General features: G+C 47.0%; 1 protein-coding gene and 1 long non-coding RNA gene across 4 annotated transcripts in view; one reads left to right on the plus strand and one right to left on the minus strand.

Moving 5' to 3' along the window:
* BCL2 (BCL2 apoptosis regulator) overlaps positions 1-16,926 on the plus strand; it is a 183,078-nt gene that overhangs the window by 143,525 nt on the left and 22,627 nt on the right. The window lies entirely within an intron of this gene.
* Positions 1,558-16,926, minus strand: part of LOC307197415 — a 154,881-nt gene continuing 139,512 nt past the window's right edge. Inside the window, exon 4 of the long non-coding RNA XR_013831402.1 lies at positions 1,558-15,376. This is a non-coding gene — a long non-coding RNA (uncharacterized lncRNA). The remainder of the gene's footprint in view (positions 15,377-16,926) is intronic.

Raw genomic sequence — 16,926 nt, forward strand, 5'->3', positions numbered from 1 at the left:
AAATGGCTTAAAATGCATGGGATGATTCTTCAGCCATTCGGGAAGAAGGAATGCTGTGTATAAAGCCTGGATTCAATAAAACCAGATTTTTAAAAAATAGCTCTTAGCATCTTCTACTACAGACACTGGTCTGGGCAGGGCTTTGTATTTTATTGAATCCAGCTGAATAGCTTGACTACATTAATAATGGGGCTTCATTTCCAACCACTGGCTCACAATCTTTTCCCCTAAAAGCCTTATGGTACTTAAGCAACTGCTAATATATGAATAATTGCTGGTGGCATCATTTCCTGCTATGATTTGACCACCAGGATGAGGATTTTCTTCTTGTACCTAATCTGATGTGTTCAAGAATGCCGTGTGTGGGTCTGCAAGATCATATTTAAAATACAGTAAACAGATCTAACTGCAGCTGTGATTTGGATTGTATTAGGTTTCTTTACGTTGAGAAATTAAGGATTTGGGAAGATGCTGTTGGGTGTATAGTAACATTGGTCTGAAGGGGATTCTACCTCAAGGTTGCCCAGAGGTTTGAACCTGGAATTTCTGCTGAGCGTGGTCAGTGCCATTCTGTGGGGTCCCCGGGATAGACTGGCAGATTTTATACCCTTCACTTTAAAGATGCTATTTATTTAGCTCCCACATAGCCATACTTCTTTTTGAAGTTTCCGTGCAAGATGACGTTTAACCATCAGTTCTGTTTACGTTGGACTTGAGTGATGACAGTTTTTAGTATACCTAACTGGGACAAGAAGGCCCTGTAGAAGATGGATACCTAAAACGCACCTGTTAATAGGAGGACAGCATAGCACCTAAGAGCACAGCCTGAGGCCACATGAGCTGAGCTTGAATCCAGCACTTTCTAACCATGTGGCTTTGGACAAGTTACCTGTTCTGCCTCAGTCTCCTCCTGTGAGAAGTGGGGTTAATAACAGTACCTACTGCATGAGTATGAGGTTCAGATGAATTGATGTTTGTCAGATGCTTAAACCCATGCTCGAACATAGTGCGCTGTAAATGCCTGTTACTGCCCATGTTTGTCATTTTGTTGAAAATTCAACAAAATATTTATTTGTCTCCACATAGCCTCCAACTAGGATGAGTAGTAAAGTTTCTCTTTCAGCTGGCATGCAGTCACATTGAACAGAGAACTAAAAGTTTGGTTAGACCTTGCATACAACACCTTTTTGGCAAAAATAAAATATTTCTTCTAACTGGGAAGTTCACGTTGCCCCTTGCTGTGGGGCTCGGTACTGTGGGGATAAATGGGAATGAGATATGTGATTTCCCTCCCCAAAGAATTTGCGGTCCAACTGGAGAAGCATGACTATCGTATATCAAGTAGCAAAATAAAACTGGAGGGCAGACAAAATGAAATATGGGAGGAGTTCAGGAGACGTAGATGCTAAGACAGCTGGAATGGTCCAGCCAGGCTCCGTGGAAGGTTTTCAGGTGGGATGAGCTGAGGTTGAGGACTGGGTGAAGACTCAGGTGATGGAGGTAACAAGGTGCCATGGGGTGGGAGAGATGGAGGGTGCTGATGAAGGGTGTTGGGAGGTCAGAGGGAGTGGGTGAGGCTCTGGGGTGGGACCGATTCAGCTCATTGGAGAAGCAGTGAAGACACTCCCAGGCTGTAGCCGCGGATACGTTGCACAGTTAACATAGCGCCGGAAAATACAGTGAGAGAGGCCAGACTATGGAGGTCTTCACAAAGCAGGCAAATGAGTTTTTAGATTTGGTTTAATAGAAAAAAGGAAGTGAGAAGGAGGTAGGAACCACTACCTGGTGCGCTCGGCAGCTGTGTCACCCGACGTCCTTCCTGCAGCAGCAGTGTCCCCAAGCTGGGCCCTGCGCTTCTCCAGTGGCAGAGGAGTGAAGACAAGCTGGGGAAATTAAAACATTTTACTATATGTGAGTTATCCAGTCCAAGCACAACACATCCCAGGAATGTTTTTCTGTTTTAGGAAATGAAGTGGTGGGCTGTTTGGAGGCGGTGAGGGTGCGAGTTCTACCTCTTTACATCTGAACCTCCACTGGAACAGAAAGAGACGCGGTGGTTTTTGTTTAGATGAGTCCCCATTGTATTAGATGTTTATGAGTTTTTCTCAGAGCTCCTTGATCATCCACTCATACGAAAGAAATGTATTAGCTCGTCTGCCTGTCCCTTTCCTCCACTGGTCTCTTATTTTCCCTTGTTGGACGCTGTGCTTTGGTTCTGCATCATGGGCCCATTCCAGGCTTGAGTAAGGGGCAGGCGGTCCCCGGCAGCTCGTCTGCATCATCGCTCGGCCCCTGTGAAGTGGAGGGAAATAAACAGCACGTGGGAGGGGGGAAATCTGTGTTCTAAGAACTGCTTTGGTTTACACATCTATAGATACACTCAACCAGCACTGCGGGTCACATGGACCGGCTGGTGAAGCTAAGCATGAGTCACTTTTAAATTACTCATAGAGAAAGAAAGATGTTTCTCAAAGCCAAGCACCGTTGGCTCACACATGGAGCTGGGGGAGTGAGCACTCGGGCCTCCCGTGACAGCTGGCGTGCACAGCGCATCTGCTGGGAAGCGTGCGTCCCGGGCCTGAGAGCTCTTTGCCGCGTGTTGTATTTGGAGGTGAGACTCTCCATCAGTGGGAGCCCCTGCATTGGAGCAGTGGGTGCTTGGGGTCAATTCCCCATTTAGACAGTCTTTCTCTCACCATCTCACTCTGTAATTGGCACGAGGACTCTTGATGCAGGCCTTCAGTAACACAGTCTAGTGGTGGAGACCAGGCCATGTGAGCCTGAAATATGGAGAAGTATGTCAGTTCAGCGAAAGGTCAGGTAGGGAAGGGCCAAGGAGAGGAAGTCCAGGAGCATCATGGAGCACATGAACTTCAGCTGGGTCTTGAAGGGCTTAGTTCCTCGTGAAGGAGAAGGAATTCCATCCCAAGCAAGATGGAAAAACCATCTGAGCCAAAAGAAAGCATAAATGACAACGGCTACACCTTCATTTTATCCGTTGGGAGTCTAAACTTTTTTGACACACGAAAATAGAGAAGACAAGAGAACCGTCACCAAGGGAGGCCAAGGCACTGCTTACTAAATTGGTCCAAAGGAGGGATTTCACCAAATGCAAATTGAACAAAGAACAATATGTGTGACTCAAAATATCCGTTATGCTCTTAATGTGAGAGGGTGTGCGGCAGGGAGGTGACCTTTGAAAGGTTTTAAAGTTGTAAACTTCTGTGACCACATTGTTTTGATTGCTGGAAGATTTAAGAAAGGATTACCTTGCGGCACCATCTTGGAAAAGTGATTAACAGGAAAAAAAAAAAAAAAAGAAACTGCTTCCTACATAATTCGGGACTTTTTTCATTCTGTTTTACCTTTGAAGATGTACAATTCAGACATCCGTGAAGTAGCTCTACCTTTCCTGAGAAAACAGAAGTCTAGAGGTGTAGGCGCCTGCCCCATCTGGTCTTCTGCTCCTGGCCCCTCTGCCAGAAGTTTGGTTCCCTGGACCCAATGGAAGCGCATTTGGCCTCGTTTCTCCCCCCAGCCCCGCCCCTGCCTTGCCAGGAGGGTGACGTCGTAGCAAAGTGGAGCCACTGTCCCTCACCCCGAATGTGTGCCTCTGGGCCAGACATTCCCTGAAGGTCTCCTCGGAAATTTGGGAAACAGGAAATGTGAAGAAAATTTCTAATTTGCCTGGTCATGTGAACTCCTCTTTCGATGTTGCAATAGAATTTTGGAAAGGAGTGCTCTGAGCTGGGTTGAACCCTCCTCATCAGAGAGCCTTTGCTCCTTTGAGAATTTGGTCGATTTGACTATCCCGCCTCAACTTCCCTCTTTCTAAACATGTAAACCCTGATGCCTAAAGAACAAAATCAGAAAAGAAACCCACTGGGTCTTAGTTGCACGGTCAGGTTGCCAGCTGGGCTGCTGAGAGGGGCCCACGTGCTTGTCCCTGAAAAGCCCCTTGGCATTTACTACAGGCTCCCATCCCTGCAGACGTGTCTGTGCAGGCTCGCGCAGCATCTTCAGAACCTTCACAACCTGTGTTTGCAGTAGATGATTGATGAGGAGGCTTTGCTTCCCACACATTTGGCTCTGATAATCTCCACGCTAAAACATTCAGATGCAAATAATTGTAAACCGAAGTGGCTTCGAGGGATCTTTCTGGGAGGATGGAAACGGCTCCATATCTTGAGAGGGGAGTGGGTTCCAGGGGCTTTTGTCAAAATTCATCACACTGTGCACACACACGAAGTGTCCATTTTGCTGTCTGTAAATTAAACTCCCATGAACAGTTTTAAAATAATAAAGTGGCTTGAGCTTGGAAAAAAAACTAAAAGTGACTCCATTCAAGGGATTTAGAAACGTTAAGAGTCAGCCGGTAGAAACTAAGAAATAGTCGTGGGCAGTCCCCCCCATCCTCCCTACCGCCGTCCGGGAAATCTTTGCAAGGTGAGCAGATTCAGCCCAGCTTGTAGAAACTACAGCTGCTTCTGTGCCTGCGTCTGTGTTTTCATATGTGGTGTTTTATCTTGATGTCCATTTTTGTTTGGCTTATTTCCCTGTTTAATTGGATTTTTTTTCTATTTCCTGAATATGAGTCCCCCATAGTCCCAAATATCCCAGGCCCTATAAAAAGTGAATGCCCAATGATTGTCCACCCATGCCCTGAGATGCAGTCCTTCCCCCTGCTCTGGAACATTCTACTGAAATTAGCCAGTGCACGTTGGCCTTAAATGCATATGTAAAAATGGAAAGTGAAAGGAGACACATCCCTACTTGCACTCGTTCTTCAGAAAATTCCCAGCTATGTCTGTTTCTAAAAAAAAAATCCGTTTCAGAACTTTTACTTTGGAAAACCTATTTTTGCCCCATAAGAAAAATAAGACATGTGCTCAGTAAGTAGTGCTGTTTATTTTAAAGTAAGAAAACAGGGTTCATGATTCTGTCTGGATGTGGGTGAATGGGGGCAGACCTTTCCTTTGCTTTCTCTCCCTCTTTTCTCCTCTTCATGGCCACTCAGAACAGGTGTGGAAATTCCCGCAAGTGTAAACTGTGACCATTTACACGTTTGTATACGGAGTTTCATGTTTTTTTTTTTTTTTTTTCTGACAAGTCAGTCTTTCTGTCATCATCTCATCTTGAAACTAGAGAGGAAGGGAATGGACGAGCAAATTGCTAATATCAGAGGCTTCTGGAAATTCCCCTTTTATGGTACATGAGTCTTTCTTAAGAATAGTTCTCTTTCAGTTGTGTTTTTGCAATTTTGGTGAAAATCACTTGCTCGGCCCTACCTCTGCTTTGCTTAATAAGCCTGATCCCAGCTCTCTTTAGAGCAGAGGCTGGAGAAGGCGGTAGGGAGGATAACTTGATTTTCACTGCTTGGGAGAAGAAGAGCCCGACTGAGATCCTTTTTTTTAAGTAGATAACGTGAGTATAAATCGATAGTCACATACTTTTAAATAATTAATTTCTCCAGTCTCTTTTATAAACTGATGAATCTCACGTGCACTAATGACTCACCAATGCCTGAATGGTATAAAATACTCCTGGCATTTTGTGTGTTAATGGATACCCTTCAGTTCCAGTTACACCCTGGCTGAATGGAAGCTGACCGACCTGTTTTCAAGTCAGTACAATACAAGGTGATTCTCAAGCGAAAAAGCTTTTTTCCCACACTGCTTCAGAGGATGCCTTCTTGAAGATGGATGTAGGCCTTGGATCCTGGGGCTGGGACAGGCTTATGTCCGATGTGCCCGCAGGTGGAAGGGCCCCCGGAGGCAGGCAGGTCTCACCGCAGCTTTGGGGACCAGCTGGCAGGCTGCCTGGGGGGCTCGGAGAGCCCGGCACAGACTGAGGCCTGGAATGTGGGAGAGCGTGTGACAGCCAGTCCCAAGGCCGGGCTAGAGGGACTATGCTAATTAGCGAGATGCCTCCTAGGGCCGGGTCACTGGGCGGCCAGGTAAACAGTATTGGGTTATCTCTGCGTTGGCAGAGGGGGGCAGTGGCTCAGTGCCTTCGCTGCTGAGTTGCTCTTATTAATCGCACCTCAAGGCACCGCTAGGTTAGACAAGAAGAATACTCCTCCAGGAACCCTCTGCCTGTCTCCCTCCCCCAGCATCCTTCCCATCCTCTCCTGCAGCGTGGGAACCAGGGGGGACCTCCTAACTGGGCACTTGTCTGGGGACAACTAGCTTCCCAGGCCTCGGGGGGCCACAGCCTGTCCCCACCCCAATCACAGGAACCTTAGACTCTAGGCCAGGTGAGTTTAGACTCAGTCGGAGCTTTTCTTATGAAATGTCTTGACTTCTGAGTTTCTTTTTCCTGCTACGTTGAGCCCCGAATATGTTTGTTTTCTTTCTAATTTTGGCTTTTGAAAAAAAGAAAAAAGAATGTTTGGTAGAGTGTAAAAGTTTTCTCATATCCAGACTGGAAACTCCCTGGTCACCCTGAAACCAGGCAGGTGCCTCTTTGTCTCTCTGTCAATAAACAGTGCGTACTTGGCCTGGACGACCTCCGATGGCCACGGTGGGCCCCGGCCCGTCTCGGTATTCGAGGAGGGCCGAGCCGCCCTGAGTTAGAAGCCAGACCTGCCGCTTGCTCTTCTTTTTTTTCGATCTTCTGATAGAGACCACATAGTGTTCTCTTCACGGTATTTTGATGACATATGACATATAAGCCCAGGTGTGACCTTTACACCGTGCATGGCCTTACGATTATAATAAGTGAGAGAAGATAAAGCCAGCTGGAGTTCAAGGTTAAAGCCAAAAGCAGCTAATACTAATTTTCATTGAAAACTGGGTCACAGAGCCAGGCATAGGTGCCCCTCTGGGGGGACTCTGTTCAGTTGTCACTTGTGTTATTTTATAGACCAACCCCAGGCACAGGGTTTCCATGAGATAAGGCATCTCTCGAGGTACAGACGTACTGGGGACACACACCCTGAGGACCTCCCTTCCCCGGGGCCACCCTCCGCATCGTGAGGTGTCTGGTCCTGGCTGCCATGCTGGCTGACATTTGACTTCTCTGGGACTCAGTTTCCTTACTTAAAAAATAAAGGGACTTGGCTCCTTTTCCTTCATCTTCTTGCACTCTGTCTTCTCCAGATAGGGGACGCCAACCCCCAATTGAGTACTTAGTTCCTCAGGAAAAAAACTGTCCGACCCACAATTAACGTAATTGTTTATTTGTGTAAAGGCTTTCTTATTTAGCTCCCGGACTGGCTGTCTACATGTGCTGGAGGATGGCCCCGGGCTGGGGCTCACATGAGCCGCTGCTGTGTCTTTTTCTCACAGAGCAGCCAGCTCAGAGGAGAGAAAATGGAGGAGATGAGGGAGGGCAGAGTCTCCACTGGTTTACTCCTCCAGCCCGGAGGGAGCTGCCTCTGGGCAAACGCTTTGACTCGCATCTCTGGTCACCCAAGAAATCGAGAGACCAGCACTCTGGGTGCAGAGCCCCTTGGCGTTATGAAGTCCACTGATTTGCAGATCCTGAGCAGAACAGGAGAGGGGGCCCCCCAAATCAGGACCTGGAAAGGGATTCCCTGACCTTGTTTCTGTTTCTGAGTGGCAGGTGGACGGGTAGGTGGACGCGTAGCATCCTTGTAGCACTCAGGTCAGGGCGAGATGCAGGGGGAAGCACAGCTCCGGGCATTTGGGTACAACCTCCCAATGCTCTAAGGCAGGGCTTCACGAGACAGGGCACAGTGGCAAGGTCTGGAGACGTTTCTGTTGTCCCAACTAGGCAGGGGTTTCCACTGGAATCTAGTGGGTGGAGGCCAGGGGCTCTGCTGAACATCCTACGATGCCCTCTCCCAGCAAAGACATATCTGGTCTAAGTCCCGAAGCCTAGTCATATTCTATAAATTGAAAACACTGGGCTGAGGTGAATGGGAAAAGTCATTTGCAATTTTCCCCACAAGGGACACTCCCTCTCTGCTGCCGGAGGGGGCTTGGTGTTAACTCTTGCTTCCTTCACCTTTTTGTGTGGCCCCCGCCTCCGTCTTCTGCCCCCTCAGCCTTTTTTTTTTTTCCCTCAACAAACTTCATGAATATTAACTGGGGCATTCAGGGCCAAAAGGGCTTCTGGTCTTACTTGGGGAATACCCTCGGGCAAGACAAGCAGTGAGACCAGGAGGCCCAGGAACGCTAAGGGCACCTTCCTGGGTCACACCAGTGGTCCACACCAGGGTCCTGGGAGACCCAGGTGACGAACCTCCGACCTGCAGAGAGAAAATGGGGAGGGGGGAGCGAGGGCAGAAGAGAGAGGCTATGACAAGCACTCCAGGGACAGAAAGGAGGAGAGGGCCGCAGTGGACCCTGACGGGCCCTGCTCTCTTCCCCACCTCCACGGCCTGCTCCCTGTTTCTTCCCTCCCCTCTCACTGGCTTGCCCTTCTCTGTCTGCCTCTCAGCCACCATCCTCCCCTTCCCTCTCCACACCAACAGGGGGCAGCAGACAGCAGCAGACAGAGCCCACCAGCCACAGCCCCAGTTTCTGAGCCAGCCCCTCACCTGGACTCCAGGGCGCCCTGAGGCTTCCATCCCAGCAGGTTGGGTCTCTGAGGCCCTCCTCTTCCACCGGCGTCTCTCCTCACCCTCAACCCCCCGAGACGTCCCTCCCCACTCCAAGCATCGCGCAGCCCACGCCAACCTGGCTAGGGGCTGTTGTCGGCCTCATGACACATCTGTAGTATCGGCTCGCGTATGGTTTCTCAGCCTTTCCAGCGAGGGTATTGTGCCTCTTCAAGTTGAGCATCCGCCCCTTGAGCACTGAGGCAGGAGCTATGCTCTGCCCCCGCTGTTTCCCCACAGACCTCAGGGTCTGTGCTCAGTTCTGCTGATGCACGGAGAGGGCGCTGACGTCTGCCTCCTGCCCACGGCGCCCCCTCCGAGGGACCCTTGGCGAGCGTTATCTCACGGCATTCTCACCCCAGCCCTTGCAGCCGATGCTGCCACCCCCTCATTTTTTATAGATGAATAAACTGAGGCTCAAAGGGATTAGACCTCTCAGCCAAGGTCTTAAAGCTGTGACGTAGCCGACTCAGAAATCCATTTCAGGACTCTAGACTCTACCACACACTACGCTGCTGTTTCAACTCCAGACGGTCCCGAGACTCTTACAATGTGTCATGAGTCCATCATCCTTGAGCGTGGCACCATCTTTTTGGATTGTGTTGTTTAAATCATTTCGATTTCAATTTATTTACTTATTCCTCCCACAAATGCTTACTCAGCTTTTATCCGCGGTGCTGGCGCCGTTAGAACCTGGAGGACAAAGAGGACGATGACGCAGGCCCTGCCGTCGAGGGGAGGAAGCAGACGCGTAGTGGAGAGCTCAGGAGCGAGCAGAGATGGGCAGGATGAGAAGTGGGTGTGGTGGGCAGGTGATGGGGCTTGGTCAAGAAAGGCTTCACAGAAGAGGTGGTGTTTCAGCAGAGTCTTGAGAGGCACCAGGATGTGGTGTGAGCCGGGGTCAGCGGGAGGTATGAGGTTTCAGGCTGATGCTGCCAGTAGCACAGGGAGTTGAAGGCAGGAGGTGGCAGTGGCGGCGTATGGGTGGGGAGGGAAGAGGGAGAAGAGGAGAAGTTGAGGATCCGGGTTTCCAGCTGGGTGGTAGGCTATCAGGGGAGCTCACTGGGCTTTTAGAGACAGATTTGGGGAGAGCTGAATGAGCTCCCTTTGGGGTGTGTTGAGTTTGAAGTACCTGAGTTACATGTGGATATATTTGATTCTAAATTAGGGTTGAAGGCTCATTAAGAGATTTGGGAACCAACAGCCTAAGAGCCCCTTAGCAAGGTTGTAGCTGAAGTCAGGAAGGGTGTGAGGTCTCTACTCCTTGGGGAGGTATGTAGCCATTTCCATAAATCTGTGTGGAATAGTATTGCATTATCTTTGTTCATAAACTAAACTTTGTCCCTAAACTCCAGTAGCCCAGAGTTGGAAGGTTCAGGTATGTGATGAATAAGTGATTTTCATCCTTTCTCTGCACCGTTAAGAGTTCATGAATATCTCCAGCATCTGCATTCAGGCTTCCCCTTTCCAGGGCCACACCTGATTTTTAAATATTATTGTCTCATGGAAGGTTCTTCTCCCCTTGACTGTGTCAGCTGTCCATCTCCCTCTGGACCTGCCATTGGCTTTTTGAAGTAGCCGGCTCTCATAGAATATTCCAGATGGGGACCTCATGGCTTAGTACAAGGTCAGAGGTTCTTTCTCTTGGGTTGGAAATCCCTTCCTGATGAGGACAGGCTGGCCCTTCTGCACCGAGGTCGTGAAGGAATAGCTTCTGCGGACTCCAGAGCTCTTCCAGGCTTGCATCCGATAGCTCCAAAGTATTGAGTCTGGTTTGAGTTGTTTTTTCCAGAACTTTCCTTGACTAATGATGTAAGTAAGTAAGATCCTCAAATCAAAAACTACAAATCCTGCAAAAAGAACTTTACCAGCTTCAAGCTTTTCACACTGCTATTTTCATATTTGCATTTCCTTTCACCTCCCAGAAAGGAAGGGGAAATTGAGATCTCTGACAGTTAAATGGAAAGATGAGAAGAGTGGAAGGGAGTCACAGTGACTGATACCCGTCCCTGCGCTACACGCCTCACGGAAGTCATTTATTCTAATGACAACTCTAGAACTATTTTCTGTATTTTATGAACTAAGACATGGAGGCTAGGAGACGTTGAAGACCTCATCTACCGACTTAGATTAAAGCATTCCAGGGGAAAAAAGGAGAACAATGAACTCATCCAACTCATTGACATAGCTGGGAATGTGCAGAGTTGAGGTTCCAGCCCCGTTCTGTCTTATTCTAATGTTTGTGCTCCATCCTCTCCATCAAGCTGCCTTCTGAAGGGGTGGAAGTGGAATGGCAGAATCAGAGGCCAAGTGAAATCATTTTTCAGGTGACAGAGAGTGCCAGGCAGTGTGGCTCTTCATGCGAGCAAATTGGATGCCAGTTCTGAGCTGAGGCTGTATGGGTATGCTGGCCTCCTGTATCCACTGCTGAAGGAGCCATGGTCGGATACATAGGTAGAAAATTCCAAAACTGAAGACATGATGAGGCGTTATCACCTGACTATCCACCATCCTGATACAACGGGTATCCTACAGTTTCACCAAACCCACATAATTATATCTTCCAATGAGAAAGCAGGTGCTGACAGTAGGCACGTGAGTTGTTATTATCTTTTTGCCTCCCATGCACTTTATTATTTAACAGTAAGAACATTTAGGAGTAGCGCTTTGTAGATAAGTTGCTCGGTTAGGTTGACAAAAGCTGATACACAAACGCTAGGAGATTAAAGAAGAGATTCGGTCATCATAATCCCTTCTGCCTTCACGTGACTTGACAGTAAAATCTCTGGCTTTTGGACTAACTTTGGGGAAGGTTTTGACAAATTAATGACAAAATCTGTAATTTTAGAATTTCTTGAAATAGGTATGTTTTTAAATTTTCAAATACCTAGAACTGGGCACACAAAGTGTTGCCAAGTGGCAGCTCTGTTTAGCAAATAGTGACCACATCAAAACAGCAGGCTCAGTCTGCTTGCTCTGCTTCTGCGCCCGTGGCAGTTACATCGCTTTGGTGTCAAATGCGTGTTTTTAAAAATCTTGAACACTGTTTTCTCTTAGTTAGATAAACAAAGTCCTTGATGACTATTTATAACTATTCGTTAGTGAGTCTCCCCTAAGTTCTACAAAGCAGTGAGAACATGAAGGGGATGTTTTGCAGGTTGGCTGTGGAGTAAAGACCATCTGTTTTGATCAGTCTATCTCCCACCCAAGCCCCTACTTGAAGTTCTGAATTTGTATTTCTCAGATTGTTGTCCGAAGCTGTGCGGCCAGCTGCCGTAGATTACATCTGCGGGGAGCAGCTACTGAGCCTCCTACCTTCTGTGTAGGAGCCTGGCCTTGAGAATTCACTGATGGGCCCATTTTATGCTGTTTTCCAGCTCGTTCAACCAAGGGCTCAAGGCACCACTGAAAACCTTCATATCACAGAGAGCCAGTGTTCGAGGGGCGTTTGGTTTCAACTTGCTTGTGTGTGAACATTGATATTTATAATCATGCTAATGTCTAAGGCACTCAAATCACATTAAGAGCTTTAGCTCAGGCTGCCAAGGAAATGAGCACGTATCCACATGGCTGGGAAGGATGAGAAATTGGGTTGGGCCTACAGAAATGGAATAGGCTCTGACGTTCATTTCAGTGATCTTTTCCATGAGATTTTGTTTGGAAAGCCATGCAGCCAGGCGTTCCTCATGTACACGTGTCCCCTCCCCCTCCAGCGTGTGCTGTCACTCTCACCCTGGGCCCTCACTCACTACCGGCCACCTTGCATGAACTGTGCCCCCCGTTCCATCTTTCTGGGAACCCTGCTCAGGGCCCATGTGTCTGTGCCATCCCCTCTGCCACCTAGGGCCTTGGCTCCTTGTGTCTTCCCTCTTGGCTTCCCACATAAACTGGACTCCAACTAGAGCGAGTGGACTGGTGATGGTCTCTTGAGGCCACCCCAGAACTGAGGTCGTGCTGCTCACAGAGCTGATGCCTAGTAAATAATGCAGGGCAGACGGTCAGTCTGGCAGGGGGTGGCTTGGTGTGGTGGGAGGGGATGAGCCACGAGGGGAAGTAGCTTAGGGTCACTACAGACACCGTCGCTGTGGGGAAGGGAATTTTGGTGGAAAGTCTGAACAGGTTAATTTGACCCAACTCTTTAGGCTAATTTACAGAAAAAGCACAAGAAGGGGGAAAATTCCCTTTGAGCGATGAGAGAGGTGAAAGCGAAGCAGGGAATGTCCCTTATTGCATTACAGAAGAGGAAACCCAGATGACTTCTCAAGTAGTTTACTGAAGCTACCATGAGAGCTCGGTTAGTCAGGATGAAAGAGGCCCGTTTGCCTTCTCGGTGGACGTATGGCTTAGGACTCTTTGAAGAGTGTTGCCTGTCAAATTGGAAGAATATGACCGGAGTCGCCCAGTGGAGTTGGAGAATTCATCTCCATTCTTGCAATCTGGGTAACTCCTTCCTAAGCAGTAAATGTTATGCCAGATGCCAACATTCCTGGAACGTTTACGGCCAGAAGTTCTCCAAAACGTTGTTCACTAAGCTTCAGCGTTTTTAGGACGCCCCATCTAAATCCACCTCTTTATCCCTACATGGAGACTGTTGGTGTATTAGCCTAACACTAGACGGCTGAGCAGAGTCTGGTTCTAGAGTTTGTGCCAGGCTGTGGGAGTTCAGGAAAGGCTCAGAAATGATAGTTTCACAGCATAGGGAGACTATGCCTTGAGAGAAGATAGATGGGAGCAAAGACAAATGCCAAGAGAAAGTGGGAGGACGGCAAATTAAGAGGGATAAAGGAAGAAAAAAAGGAGCAGATATACATAGCAATAAAAGAAGAAAAATCATTACCATGTGCAATGGACAGAAAAGTGACTTTCCTGTTTTTCTTTGGGCCCTCCTACACCCACCACTATTGCTAGAAGGTGAGAGCAGAGGGCTTTCTGTGGAATCCACTCTTGAAAAGGAGAGAACCCTTAAGAATCTTTCTTCCAGCTCTCCGTGTCTTCCATTTTCAGGCTGACTCAAGCAAAGTAGGGAAAAATCACGTCTGGACAACGGAAACTTATTTCCTCAAATCTAAAAGACTTATGTCAAGAGAACCCTTACTGTAGAGAGCCATAGCATTAAACACTGAATTTGATTCCAACCAATAATTAGATAAAGGGTTAGAAATCAATATTATGTGTGCCATCTCCTTCTTTCCTCACTGCTAACCCTCGGCCAGGCCACTATAATAACAGTGTTATTTTTCATGCCTGAAAGGAAAATCAGAGACTTCATCAAGAAAAGTCTTTTAAAGGAAGGCTGTGTTATTGCAATATTATTTGGACTCTCCCTCTGAATATATGAATGATTCCAATTTCTCTTAATATGGGTTGAGGGTGGTGAATTAAATCTCGCTGGGTTAGAGAAGCAACTTAGAAACAAGTCAAAGGCCCCTAATGTCAGCCAACATTTATGTTATAAATGAGCTTGATTTTTTTTTCCTCATACTTTTTACTTTTTCGAAGAGACAGAGCTGTTATAAATAAGCAGGTCGTGGCTGTATTCAACTTATGACATCTTGGCTCTTTGCAAGCGCGTTTAGCTGGGAGTCATAACTTCGTTCAGGGAGGCCGTGTGAGAGAGTGGAAGGGCAAGATGCTTTATGTCAGGATTCTGGGTCTGAGTCCTGGTTCTGCCATCAGTTAACTATGCGTCCTTGGAAAATTTACCTATTCTTGGTCATCTGTAAAGTGAGGGTGACAAGAGTCATGACTTACCTGTGGCTTGATGAGAGGATCAAACCAGTTGATAGATATGGAAGAATTTTATCAACTGCAGTGTGCCCCGTGAATATTCGTTTCCTTTTTTTATATATATAAATTTATTTTATTTTATTTATTTTTGGCTGCATTGGGTCTTCGTTGCTGTGCATGGGCTTTCTCTAGTTGCGGCGATCAGGGGGCTACTCTTTGTTGTGGTGCACGGGCTTCCCATTGCAGTGGCTTCTCCTTGCAGAGCCCGGGCTCTAGGCGCGCAGGCTTCAGCAGTTGTGGCTCGCGGGCTCTAGAGTGCAGGCTCAGTAGTTGCGGCGCATGGGCTCAGTTGCTCCGCATCATGTGGGACCCCCCAGACTGGGGCTCGAACCCATGTCCCCTGCGTTGGCAGGCGGATTCTTAACCACTGCGCCACCAGGAAAGCGCTCGTTTCCATTTTTAATAGGTACCGTTATATTAATGGGAAAGAGACAGTTATGGTTTCATCCTCAATATACATTTGCTCTTTATTTAATAACACTTTTTGTGTCCTACTGTGTTTCAGCCAGCAAACCAGAGACTAGGAGGATTCCTTTGCCACTTCCTAGCATCACACTGCAATGGTGTGAGGTTTACTCCTCATCTAGCACCAAATGAAAATTTTTGGCCTTTAAAAATAAAGAGAAAAGGCCAAGAGCCAGAAAGATTAAGGATTAAGTTAATTTTTAAAATAACAAATCTTTCTGCATATTCTCTTCTCCTTTATATGGTGCTGGTAATTTTTAAAATTAGATTTTCCTTTGGGCATTTCGTACTAAAAATGATGCAGTTCCCTGTCCCTTGTAATTGCACTTCTTTTGATTTTCTTTTATTATGACTTGCATATCACTGACAATTTTCCCCTGGAATGTTAAAAGCATACATCATCCAGCTAAAAGGAAAAAATACTGTCTTAATAAAAATGGAAAAGACAGAGAAAGTGGAGATTCCTCTCTTTTGGTTCCAAATAAGACAAAGTCTTCATTCCTTATTCTTCATACATGCCAAGGTTGATGTCATGGAACCAAACCAGTTTTGAGTTATCTGAAATGAAAAAAAAAAAAAAGAAAAAAAAGCAGTTCAACAATCTTCTGGATTGAGAAACAAATTTTCTGCAGCCTGATAACCCAAAAATGACTTGAAGGCATTGTCTCTGTAGCTTCTTGGGTCGGGTGGGGGGGAGGGTGGGAAGACATTCTGGGAAAGACTTAAGGAGGAGAATTTCAGTTCAAGGGTTGCTCTGGGAGATCCAAGAAGTGCTGGAGGGGCCACAAAGGAATAACACTGAGTACCACAGGGATTTGTAATCCACAGAAGAGGGACGAAAAAAGCCCGTATGATTCCTTTGGTTGATGTATTAACATATCATTGAAAGTTACCACTAATGAATGTTATTTATGAGTGATAAGCAGGATACATCCAGGGAAGGTGTCCGTTAGTTTTTCACAAAATCATCTTCGCGTTATTGAAATGCGGCTTTCATTCCATTTGAACTGTAGTCCTAAACCGCTGTTGCATGGAGTCCTAAGCAGGAATGGATACTGGGAACTTTAGGAACCCTGCCGGGAGTCTCATTTCTGGTGCCTTGAAGGTCTTGTTTCTGTTGATGCCTAGAATAGCAGGCACATTCCTAGCTTCCCTGTTAGGGCTGTGGCTTCCAGTGTCTTCCACTGTAACCAGCTGTAGGATTCAGGCCTCCATTGCACCCAGAATAGATGGAATGGCAACTCTGGGACTTTTAATGAGAGCCAAGAAGGCCCTGGTGGACTGTTTCTCCCAGTCTGCCAATTACGTCACCCCTTTCCTCCCTGCTTTTGAGGCACAAACACAAAATGGAGTCCCCGAATCTACAAGTTATGAACTTTAGGACCCAAAAGGGCCTTCAGAGGACAGGTGGGGGCTTTCTCTTCCTGTCACAAATGAGGCCCTTGAAACCTGGCAAGGTGACTCCCTTGGTGGCAAGGAGGAGGGCCTGAGCCTGGGGTAGCTGACACTCAGACCCCATAGCTTGCCCACTGTGTGGGTTGTCATGACAACAAGGATGGTGTGATGGGCTTCTGAGCCAAGGCACAGCTCTGCTCAGACTCTTGTCTTTGAAAGGGTGTGCTCCTTTGTCCAACATTAAAACTTGGAATTTCTTACCTTCTTACCAAAGGCCTTGTGGACTTGATGGCAGTGAAATTACATATTTTTTAACTGACATGATTGATGTAAAACATTATACTCGTTGCAGGTGTACAGCAGTGATTATGTATATATTGCAAAATGATCACCACGATGTCTATTAACAATTCATCCATCACCACACATAGTTATAACTTTTTTCTAGTGATGAGAACTTTTAAGATCTACTCTTTTAGCAACTTTCAAATATACTATACAGTATTATTAACTCTAGTCACCATGCTGTACGTTACATCCCAGGACTTATTTTATATCTGGAAGTTTGTATAAAAGGTCTTGTAGACATGATGGCAGTGACATTATAATTTTTAACATTTAAAATGACCCTTAAGGGCTTCCCTGGTGGCGCAGTGGTTAAGAATCCGCCTGCCAATGCAGGGGACACAGGTTCAAGCCCTGCTCTGGGAAGA

This window comes from Stenella coeruleoalba (genome assembly GCF_951394435.1).
Source record: "Stenella coeruleoalba genome assembly, chromosome: 14".
In the NCBI taxonomy this organism is placed as follows: Eukaryota; Metazoa; Chordata; class Mammalia; order Artiodactyla; family Delphinidae; genus Stenella; species Stenella coeruleoalba.